Raw genomic sequence first — 11,205 nt, 5'->3', positions numbered from 1 at the left:
TATCCCCGTGAACACAACAGAATTACAAGGAAAAGTGTTTCCTTTGAGCATGGTTTTTGCCCAGAAAAGGTTATTCCTTCCATGGGCAATCGAGATGTTTTCTATTCCCATATTTAGATGCACATCAATGCACTGGATTAAATCTCTCCACATGCCAGTATGCCCCAGCATATGTTTTCAAGGCACAGAATACACATCCCATCATGCTAAAATGATTTGTGGCAAAATCACACAGAGCCCAAGCAAGTGATTTTTTAATTGTGCTCTTGAAAGCAATTACACTCCTTCTCTTCTATCACTGACAAACCTGCCGGGGACACCCCTGCCTCCAGGCTGGGGACGCCCTCTACTTCGCTGGGGTCAAAGTAAAAAGGATTTGCCCTCTTTGTAGGACCTTTTCAACCGCTGGTTATTGTTTCGAGGGGCTGGTACGGCGCCGTTGGTTATTTACGGGTTGTGGAGGCAGCTTTCAACGAGGTGATGCTCCTCCGTGACCATGGGCCCTGGGCAGAGCGAGGGCCTGGGGAAGCCAAGCGTTGGGCGAAGGGCTATTTTCAAATACTGGTTTTAGCTGGATGTTGTGGGAGACAGTTCCCAGCACTGGGGTGGGCTGGGGGAACTCCCCGTAGGCGACAGCACCACGAGCGACCTTTAGCTCCAGCCTCTTCATGCAGGCTGTCAACTGGGCACAGGGGAGGGCTGCAGAGCAATAGCAGGTACAGTGAGTTTTATCTGTGCAAAAATAATTACTTTTAGTAACCTAAACCAACATGACTAATACCCTGCAAGTTAGGCTTATTCCGCAAATAGATTTAGTCATCCCAACTATCCAGATAAATGACCTTTGGTTTAACACAAGTGCCAAACTCCCACTCAAGTGCTGGATAATCCAAAGTTCTGATAAACTCTCCATATCAGAACTGAAGTTACCCACAGCCCAGTTCTGTCAACATAGTTTTTAAATAGTTTTTTTGGGTTTGGTTTTTTTTTTTTTTAGTTATTATCTTACTCTCAGTAGAATTTGCCAAATAGCACTCGGAAGTGCTCGTTTCAATCCCGGACCAAAGAGCCTCACTGGTAAACACGGTTCTGCGATAATTTGCTCCAACAAAAATTAAAAAAAGAAAAAAAAAAAGGAGATAGAGAAAGAGAGAAATCATAGCTATATCTTCATATCCTGCAGATGGCTAATATTCATATGTAACTGTCAAGCATATCACAATGCCAAGCTCAAAAGCAGAGTGCATCAGCTTGTTCTTGCATCTGAGCCATTAAACCCAATGGGTCTCACGCAGAAGGATCGCAGGCTGTACCCGGAGCTGGCAGGCTCGCGGCTCAGCCGGTTCCAACAGCTCTGAGCCTTCGGAAAATGGGAAAAGTCTACGCCACCGTGAGCCGGAGGGAGCGGTTCCTGCTCTGGGTGCACAGAGCTGTCACACGTATTTGCTCTAGGAAGTGGAAAAATGAGGAGACTGGAAGAGCTTCAATCCATCCCTGCCTCCACCTTTAGGACAGCCGAGACGCTGCTGCATTTCTGAAGCTCCTCTCCCTGCAGCACACAGCCTGGGGGATTTTAATCGGCCTCCCACTCCCTCTCTGGTTTTCTTCTGACCTGTGCTTTGGTCCCTTTCAAAATCAATGACCGCTCCGCCTTCCCAAAACGATAGTTGTGAAATGAGAACGGCACCTGTCAGACAGCAGGAAGACAAAAACAGAGGAAAAAAATCAGGCAAAACTTTATTTATTTAGGGGAAGCTCGACGTGCCTTTATAAAGGGGGATGGCTCTGTGCGTGAAGCTCGAAATCTTAATCACTGGTTTTGTCACACCCATCCCAGGCTGCAGATATTTAGTTGCTTCACGCCCTCCCCGCCGTTGAGCTGCCGCGTGTGGCTCACGCTGATGAGGGCAGCAAGCGGGCCAGGCCCATGCCCGGGCAATGAACGGCATCCTCCAGCCCCGCACAGTGGCCCCACTGACTGGCCCTCGGCCACTTCTCCGACCCGTGTCTCTGTGCCCCGATAATTTCCATTTTTGTTGAGCAGCGTCACCAAACACGGGTGCTGGGAAATGGTTCCTCGCTTTTCTGGGGAAAATACGCAATTGCCAGCCTTCCTTTCCTCCATATGGTTTTTTGAAAGTCTTAATATGGACTTTAGAGTCTATTTCTGGACTAGTGCTTCACCAGCCTCCATTGTGTGGCTCCTCCGTGGAGAAGCAGCGCGCGGTCCCCGAAGCACCATCACCTAAGCACCGTGCCCCTGCCCGCAGCTGCCTCTCCCTGTGAGTATGGTCCTGGCAGCACCAGCCCCGAGGGATTTCGGTGCTGCTTGGCTCAGGGCAGGTTTCCAGTCCCGGCGTTACGGTGCCATCAGAACGTTGCTCCTCCTCAGTTAGCAGTGCCTGCTTGCAGACCCATCTCTCGCCCCTTGCCAGCTTTTGCAGAAGCCCCCTGTCATCCTTCTCCAACAAATCCCCCGAACAATGACATTGTAATCATGCGCCAAACAATAGGCTCAATTTTCTCTTTTTTTTTTTGCTTTTAATAGCGCCCTGCGTCGCGGACGCCCGGCACAAAAACCCCCTTTGTGTAAGCTCTGGCAGGATCGCTGCCTGCAGGCAGGAGCTGGACATTGCAAAAGTTGATTTTTCGTTGGTTTATCCTCATGGTTGATCCGGTATCCTCCAGCCTTTCGCAAGTCAACAACTATTTCCCCACCAGAATTTCCCAGCTAAATTTTTTTTTTTTTTCTCTTCAGAGCTATTTTGAAATGCGCCTGATTTCTCTGAATGAGCAAGGTGTTCCTTAAAGGCAGTTTTTGGGGGAAGAGCTTTGCGGATCTCTGTCTGGCACGACGCAGCCCCGGCTGTTGTGAGCTCGGGGGAAGGAGCCTGGATGTGGGACACACGTCAGCCTGCAGCCCCGACCCCGGCAGCACCCGCCGCGGGCCCTGCTCCTGGCGAAACCAGCCCAAAGGCCTTCAGTTGCTCTTAAGGACTTCCAACCAAAAAACCCCAAATGTTTCTGCCCTGGAATAACACCTATCTCTTTTTTTCATCAGTCAAAATGACTCCTGCGGCTTGGGATTTCTTTTTATAGGGAGAGAAATGTTGGAAGGACTGGGTGAGTGTTGCCATCTTGCATTCAGATTCCATTACCAGGGCATTTCTAACGTCTGCCAGCTGATGTGGTACTTCAGCAGGTATTTTGCCACTGGCTTGTGGGCTAAAAAAATCGAATTACCTTTGAGTAATTTGGTGCATCTTTAATTAGCATCGCTGTTTAATACAACAGCACACTAATATGACAATGCCTCTTCTCTGGCGAGGGGAGATCTAAAGATGTATTTAGTCCACATCTTTATCTTTTTTTTTTTTTTTTCCTTGATGAATCACACCATTTCTTTTCTTCAGAAATACATAAGTGTGATTCAAACCTTGCCTCAACAGGCAGAGCTACTGCAAATAGCCACTGCTCTACCAGGTGCTAAAGCATATTATGAAAACCACGGAATATGTCATGAAAGAGTAATTTGACATAAGCTTAGGAGTCCTAAAGACCTTTCTGATGACCACAGATAAAAAAGCCAACACAAGTAATAGTGGCGAGGGCTTAAAGACCCAATCTTGCAAAAAGCAGGTGCCCACAGATAAGGACACTGCCTGGAGGGGCTGTGCTGGAGAGATGCTCCGGCACCTCTGCCGAAGATAGGCAGGTTACAAATCCTTCCTGCCTCCTCCTCCGACCCACCCGACGTGATGCTGCTGCTACACCAAGTTACTCTCTTCTTCTGCGCTGCTCCAGAGATACGAACACAACGGGACCGGGGCCAGGCTCTGTGAAGTCAGAGATGTGTCAGGCAGAGCCTCTGAAATGCATCGAGGCACTTAGAGAAAATCAGTTGTTTACACAAAGCATCTTACTCTGCTCTGCTTTTTGGGGGCCATAAACTATAGGTCCTACCTTACTCCAGATTGTCTTTGGGAATATTATTTTGGCGTTGTTTGCAGCAGAGGAGTGAGGAGGGGTGGGTTGGGACCACGAGCGCGCAGAGGGAAGTTTGTTTCTCGCTGTACCGTAGCCAGAAAAGCAGGTGATTCCCCAGGCACCGGGTTGCTATGAAGAAAATTAATAATTAATGCTGCAGAATAATTAATGCAGCGGTGGTTAAAAGCACTTCTGTTGCGTGCGGCACTGCGGCTATCCGGGGAGGGGGGGGACGCGGGTTCCAGGTCCGGCTGTGACCCCATGATTTGGGGGGTCTGTGGCTTGTTGTTTCCTTGCAGGGCTGGGCTTGGAGCTTAAAAAAAAAAAAAAAAAAAAAAAAAAAAAAGGCTTTTGACCCTAGAATCAAAGCTTTGGAGTCTAAAAATGAGGGTTTGTACCCTAAAAGGAGGCTCTCAAACCTTGAATCAGAGATTGGGAGCAGAAAGTGAAGGTTTGTACCCTAAAAATGGGGATTTGCAGCATAAAAAGGAGGCTTTCGACCCTCGAATCAAAGCTTTGGAGTCTAAAAATGAGGGTTTCAGACCTAAAAATGAATGTGTGTATAACAAAAATGAGCATTTGCAATGTAAATATTAGGGTTTGGAGCATAAAACAGGGTTTGGAGCCTTAAAAAAAAAAAAGGCTTTCGACCCTAGAATCAAAGCTTTGGAGTCTAAAAATGGGACTTCGTGACCAAAAAACGAGGGTTTGTACCCTAAAAGGAGGCTTTCAAACCTAGAATCCGAGATCAGGAGCAGAAAGTGAAGGTTTGTACCCTAAAAATGAGGGTTTGGAGCCTAAAAAGGAGGCTTTCAACCCTAGAATCAAAGCTTTGGACTGTAAATATGAAGTTTTGGGACCTAAAAAAAGGTTTATACATCAAAAATGAAGGTTTGTACCCTATGACTGAGGGTTTGAAGCCTAAAAAGGAGGCTTGCAACCCTCGGCTCAAAGTTTTGGACTGTAAACCTGAAGCTTTGGAACCTAAAAATGAGGGTTTGTACAACAAAAACGCGTGTACCCTAAAAATGAGGGTTAGGAGCATAAAAAGGAGGCTTTCACCCCGAGACTCAGAGTTTTGGACTGCACAAACGAAGCTTGGTGACCTAAAAATGAGGGTCTGCCCATCTAAAACAGGGACCTGAGGGGGATCCCCGTGGTCCCACGGCTTGGGTGAGCCCCGTCCCGCTCAGCACCCCTCACCCTCCCACACATACGCCGTCCCCGCAGCCCCGGTGCCCCCCAGACCCACGGCGGTGGGGGGCCGGGAAGGGCCCGTCCTGCTGCTCGGAGGGGGCAGATGCTTGGGGCTCCCCCCTTGGCGAAAACTCGCTGCCCACGTAAGCACCGTTACCCTCCCATCGCAGCCGGCATTTCAAACCGTTCTCCTGCTTCCTTCCCTGCCTGGAGATGGCTTTTGTGGATGCCGGCATTACAAGTCTTTTATTTCTTTTTTTTTTTTTTTTTCTCCAAGAGATGCTTTGAGATACGTTGATTCCTCCCAGTGCCAGTTAAAATGTGCCTCTGGCAGCAGCACTTCCCCAGTGACATTTTCAAATGCCTCGGGAAGAGTAACCGCGCTGACTGTCAGATTTCGGCGAGTGGACGGCGTCAGCACTACAACAGAACATCTTTTATTCCCAATAAAGATGTGCAAAATTATCAAGCCCAAGTTAATGTGTAGGTTGGAAATACTTGTCCCAAATAACAGGATAGTTTACAACCCGTCTCTACTTTTGACATGCTGATATCCTCAAATAGCAACAATAAAGCTTCTGTCTTCTTTCAAGATATTTGTCATCTTTTGATCTTAAGCCAGAAAAAATTGAATTCTGGGAGATCAAAACTCCAAAACTGATAGCTTATATCCTCAGCAAGTGCTTATCAAGTGTAATCCAGAAAGATGGCACATTTCAAAAGTGACAATGAATAAAGTTCAGCTCACTGAAAAAAGTAAACAAACTTCAAACAGAAGTAGCGTTAGCAGCCCATGAATTTTCTCCTAATACTGTGCTGAGCAACGGTCCTTTTCTGTTAGTCTGACTTGCAGGAATTTTAAATGAAATTAAGGCCGTAAAAGCTGAATAACATAGCATTTCCAAGAGAAACTGCCAAGTTCAATATTTGATAAATATTTGATAAACTCCATCCCGTTGTGCTCCGGCAGCTGCCCCAGGAGATGGTGGCCGCTGCCCGCCTGCTGCCCTGCCTCTCTCTGCAACCCGCAGAATTTCCTCTGCCGTGGCCGGGTTGGAAATCCCAATTTTTAAATCCACCCCCCTGGCTAAGCCTGCTCCTTCCCCTCCCTACGAGGGCGGATGCCCACGCCGCCCTGCCACGCGCCCTCCAGCACCCAGGCGCGGGGGGATTTTCTGCAGCTCTCAAGACGCAGGAGCGTGGAATTAATCCTGCCCCGCCGGCTCCTGCCTCTGACAGCTTCATCCCCTTGGCCTTGGGGATCCACACTCGGAGAATTATCTGGGACCCGGCTCATGACAGCTCTGAAAGTTAAGCCAGAAATCTTAAAGTCGGTCAATGCCCCACGCAGGCAGGCAGGGAAGTAATCACACCGGCGGGCAGGAATAATCCCCGCTCCCGCCTCGGACGGTGTCTGAGCTGCAGCCCCGGCCCTGGCTGCCGGGAAATGAGCCCCGTGGGTGCCCCTCACCGCAGCCCAGCGCCGCTCTGCCCCGTCTGCAGACCCTCACCGCGGCTGCACCAGCGAGCCCCGGGCCAGCAGCGAGCCCCGGTTGTGTCCCCCGTGCTGACCCGGGTGGTGGAACACGGCTCAGCCCTGCAGAGCGCCCAGAAAATAACCCGGGCAAAGGGTATGAGAGGAAAACTAAGAATTCTCAAAAAGCTTTTTATCAGCACTAGGGCTACGAGGCAGGCAGGGGAAAACAAAGTCAGCAGCGGCTGTAAATTGTCTGGAAACCATAAATTAAAATTAAAGAGTTCAAATATGATATAAAATCATTTAATCTGGATGATTTATGCTCATTCTCAGATGCAATTATTTACTAACGCTTCTGTTTATTGCTCTTTTGACTTTTTTAATTACTGTATTCCAAAAATTCAATTACCGAGCGTAGTATATATTTCAAGCAATAGTATTGTAAATAAAAAGAGAACCAATTAATAATGTGCTTAGTCTAGCAAAGCTAAATCAAGTGTAATACAGAATGCCTGGAAACTTGATCAAGGGTTGCAAACGAATAGGGCAGGTCCCATCTTGCGCAGGCAAGGGCTGCGGGGGGGCAGCCCAGGCCAGGCTTTGCTGGGCTTTGGGGCTTTCTGGTCTTGGTTTCTACTGGTAAAAACTCCGACGGGAGCCGGGCCGCTGCCTGGCAGCAGGAGGCAGGGCTTAAATTCGGGCATGTTTTTGTAATAAATATTTCGTCCTTTTATCTTGTTCTGTCAACAGACTTTGACATTACTAGAAAAATCAATTTCTAGTCACCTTAGGAAGATTGTTCAACAAATATCTCAGCTGAGACCTTTGCTTGTAAATGATATTTACTTTCCCTCTCTCTCCGTATAGACAGGCAATAGTTCAGCAGGAGTGAGACGATGTTATTTAAAAGGAAAGTTTGACATAATATTTTTAAATGGGAAGAATGTATCTTTCCAGAGCCGCATTCTCAGAAATGGCTGAATTGACTTCCGTGGGGAAAAAAAAACCCAAACAAACAAAACCCAAAGGTCACCTGGAGAAGGCCACACGGCAGGAAATCTGGCAAACCTAGAAGCAGCCAAACCAAGATTTTTGTGCTTGGCAGTGCCAGGCAGCTGCGCGGACGGCGAGTGCGCTCTATTTACTTGCTGTTTACTTCAGCCATAGATGTTTTTTCCAGATCCTGCTTCACACAGCTGTGTTACTGAGTGATAAACCTGGCCAAATCTCCAAAGTCTCTCTCTGAGAGATTTCCCTCTCTGAGAAGATATTTTGGACAGGAGGGTGCACGTGCCCTCACAGGGATGTAGCATGGCAGGGCTGGAGCCCCCAGGTCGCTCCCTTCCCGCCAGCAGCCCCTTTTCCTCTCAAAATAAATTAAAAAAAAAAAAGTTTAGTGCCGTGCACAGAGCTAATTTCTCCTTCTGCATCTTGTGCCCAGTAAATCTATCAGCCTCGCAGCTCCACTATTTCACGTGTTACGCGGTACGAGAAGTAGTTTTTTGCGAAATGCGAGAGCGGCTCTGTCTGTAAAGGCTGCAGCTCACATAAAATCGTGGAGTTTTAAAAGCAATAAGTAAAACTTCAACCAGAACAGAAGAAAGCACTCTCCAAATCCTCTTCTGTCCTCGGGAAAAAAAAGAAAAAAAAAGAAAAAAAAAAAAAAAGGCTTATAAACTGGAATTGATTCTTGTAAAACCTTCATAAAAAATAAATCCAAACATTTAGAAACATCTGTTGTGAAGCACGAGGTTTCTTTGACGGAGTTCAGCCCCAGCGATCGGCGAGGGGCTGCAGCCTGTAACAGAGGAGCTATGTGAGAGGTTTTCTCCACTCCTCCTCGCGCTGGCTGTGGGCCCTCTCCGGTGCTGCACAGGAGGCAGCTGCTCTCTTCCCCGCTCATCTCTTAATACAGGTTTATATTTTTAAAAGATTTGCCCAGGGACCTTGGCAGGGCGAGGCGGGACCCTCCTGGCTGGGGGATGCTGCAGTGGGAGAAGGGACTCGACTCCTGCTCCCCATCTTAAAAAAAAAAGAAAAATAAATAAAACAGAGGGGAAAAATCACTGAAATTCTTTGCTTTGAAATCTCTTGGTCAGGTGCAGCAAAACGTGGTTGGTGTTTCTGCTCCTGGCAAGGCAACACTCAGCTGCCCGGGCAGTACCCAGCGATCGCAGCCTTCCTGCTGGATTCTGGGACCGACCTCATTTGAAATATTGATTAGGACTAATTATTATAGATAATCGCAGCCCTTTAACGGAACAGCTTCTCCGCGGTGAATCTCTTGGGCTGAGGGGGGGGCAGACCCAACGTTCAGCCTTTCTGCTGCCCCAGATAACGTTTGGCAGAGCCGAGGAGGACAGAGAATAACGCGAGGTCTCCGCGGCGGCTGCCTGAGGTGGGGTGGGGGTCCCCGCTTTCCCCGCTGGGACTCGGCGCTGCTCCAGCGCTGGGACCCAGTGGGACTGGATGATCTTCAAAGTCTTTTCCACCCTGGATGATTCTGTGACCCCTGGCAGGATTTACCCCCCGCCCCGGGCAGGTTGCTGTAAGGAGCAAAGGGGCTGGTGTCAGAACCCCAATCCTGTTCCTTGTCTCCGGGGGGACGGGGCGCAGGAGGGTTTCACAGCGTTTTAGGGTGCCCATTGCCTCTGGCACTCAGCCGTGACAGGTGCCTGGATCCCTCCTCCGTTCTTTGCCCGGTGCTGCTGGGTCTGCAGGGTGTCAGAGCAGGGAGCAGGGGTGCGTTTCCAACCTATTTATTAATGGGAGTCAGATGGCAAAATCCCAGCGTGCCGAGCCGCGTGATTCCCGCCACATATCCATATGGTCACGAGGACTCGGGTACACCGCGTCTCTGTAGCTACTGAATGGCTTAATTAGAATATTAAACTGATTTACAGTGCCTAAATAATAGGTATCATTAAGCTAACTCTGCTCAAAAAGGGTTTTGACACGTGTACACTTCTAGCAGTAACATATGGAGCAAAAATCCTCAGCAGTCAGCAAAGAGGCGCCGCGGCAGCTTCGCGCTGGACGCCGAAGCGCTTTAAGATGGATGGACGGGTGAGAGCAGAGTGACCCGGGGTGAAGGGCGTCTCGCTGCGTGTGGAAGGCCGAGGGAAGGGCTGGGGGCAGGACACCGCCCGGGCCGGGGGGGCCACAGGCTCCAGCACCAGCTGCAAGGGGGCCGGCACCGCGCGGAAACCTGGGCACGTTTGGCACAGGGCAGCGAGGGGCACCAAAAGTGAGGGGGGGGGCGGGCTGCCGGGGAGAGCAAACACCACGCTTTTTGTTTGCTGAATTTCCCCTTCCCTTGCAGTTTCTCCCCACTTCTACTCGGGAGTCCCCCCATGGCTCAGAAATGGTTTAAAATTGTGGACACGTCAGCCACCGTGGCTCAGAAATAGTTTAAAATTTTGGACACGTCAGCTTGTTTTGCATCAGAGGACGGAAAGGATGGTTTTATTTTAACATTTCAGTACAAAATCCGGATCAAATTGTAAAGGTTTAGCTCCTCATGCAGTGTAAGCCCCTAAGGGGTGTTTGCACCAAGGGAGAAATTGCTGAGGGAAACCACGTTTGTCTCCTTGTGCGCTTTGGGTGGAAAACGGGCGAAATCGGGAAAGGGTCAGAGGGGAAACGTGGCACTATCCACCAGGTCTTGGTGCAGAATGCTGAGAAAATACTTGATTCCCCATCTTTGATCAGAACATTTAAAATGGGAGCTCTGTATTTGCATGTTGCGCCCTGTAAAACAAAGTGCTGCCAAGGAGGAAAATAGGAAAAGTGAATTTTTGAACAACAGTTCGAGGATGTCTAAGGGGGTGTGTGTGTGTGTATATTGTAGAATTTTCTTTGTGTTTATGTGAAAACCATTCCAGATGGTGGTTTAGAGGAATTTACGCCCAGACCAGATGCAGGCTGGTTAGTCTAGACTTGTTTCTGCTGCGGGATAGACGCAAAAACTTGTACGAAAGAAGTCCCCAAATTAAGGATTTCATTACAAAAAAGTTATTATTGGCTAAATAGTAAATGTGCTACCTGGCTAGAAAAAAGTATTAAAACATATTTGCACTTGAAAAGAAGTAATTAGTTGTAGTTCAATCACTGCGGAATGTGCCAGGCCAAGGCAGAGGAAGGAGTGTAAATAGATAGAGACAAGAGAGATTTATTATTAAATTAAAGTCACTTAATTACTGCAAATGTTAAATATGCAGTTTTCTGGCATTTAAATGATATTTTTCACCAAAATTAAAATGAATTGTCCACTCTGAATTCCCACTTCTTAGGCAGCGTGTAAATGTCAGTCCTAAATTAAACTTAACTAGGATCGGTGTCTGCTATACCTTTTAAAAAAAAAAAAAAAAGATTTAATTAGAATCAATAAACCACTTTTTATTGAAGTTTCCAACGTGTTCTGTTATTCTAAACACACAGAGAGCCGCTGATGTGAAACCTTCAAAGTTTTTTAACAGTTTTGGGTCAAAGGGGAGCGGCGAGCGGCAGCACCTGGGCGAGGAGCCCCCGGCACCCCGGCAGCC

At 48.3% G+C, this 11,205-nt stretch overlaps 1 long non-coding RNA gene across 1 annotated transcript; it reads right to left on the bottom strand.

Annotated features, from left to right (window-relative positions):
* Nucleotides 1-997: 997 nt before the first annotated feature.
* Nucleotides 998-4,083, bottom strand: LOC113489876. The gene is made up of 2 exons (XR_003400106.1): nucleotides 3,751-4,083; nucleotides 998-1,687 (listed from the first exon to the last, which is right to left on the bottom strand). It is a non-coding gene; the product is annotated as an uncharacterized LOC113489876 (long non-coding RNA).
* Nucleotides 4,084-11,205: the final 7,122 nt, after the last annotated feature.

The sequence above is a fragment of the Athene cunicularia genome (assembly GCF_003259725.1).
Source record: "Athene cunicularia isolate RWA chromosome Z unlocalized genomic scaffold, athCun1 chrZ_part1, whole genome shotgun sequence".
NCBI classification, from domain to species: domain Eukaryota; kingdom Metazoa; phylum Chordata; class Aves; order Strigiformes; family Strigidae; genus Athene; species Athene cunicularia.
Note: the sequence above shows the minus strand (reverse complement) of the source record. Positions and strands in the feature narration are given on the sequence as shown.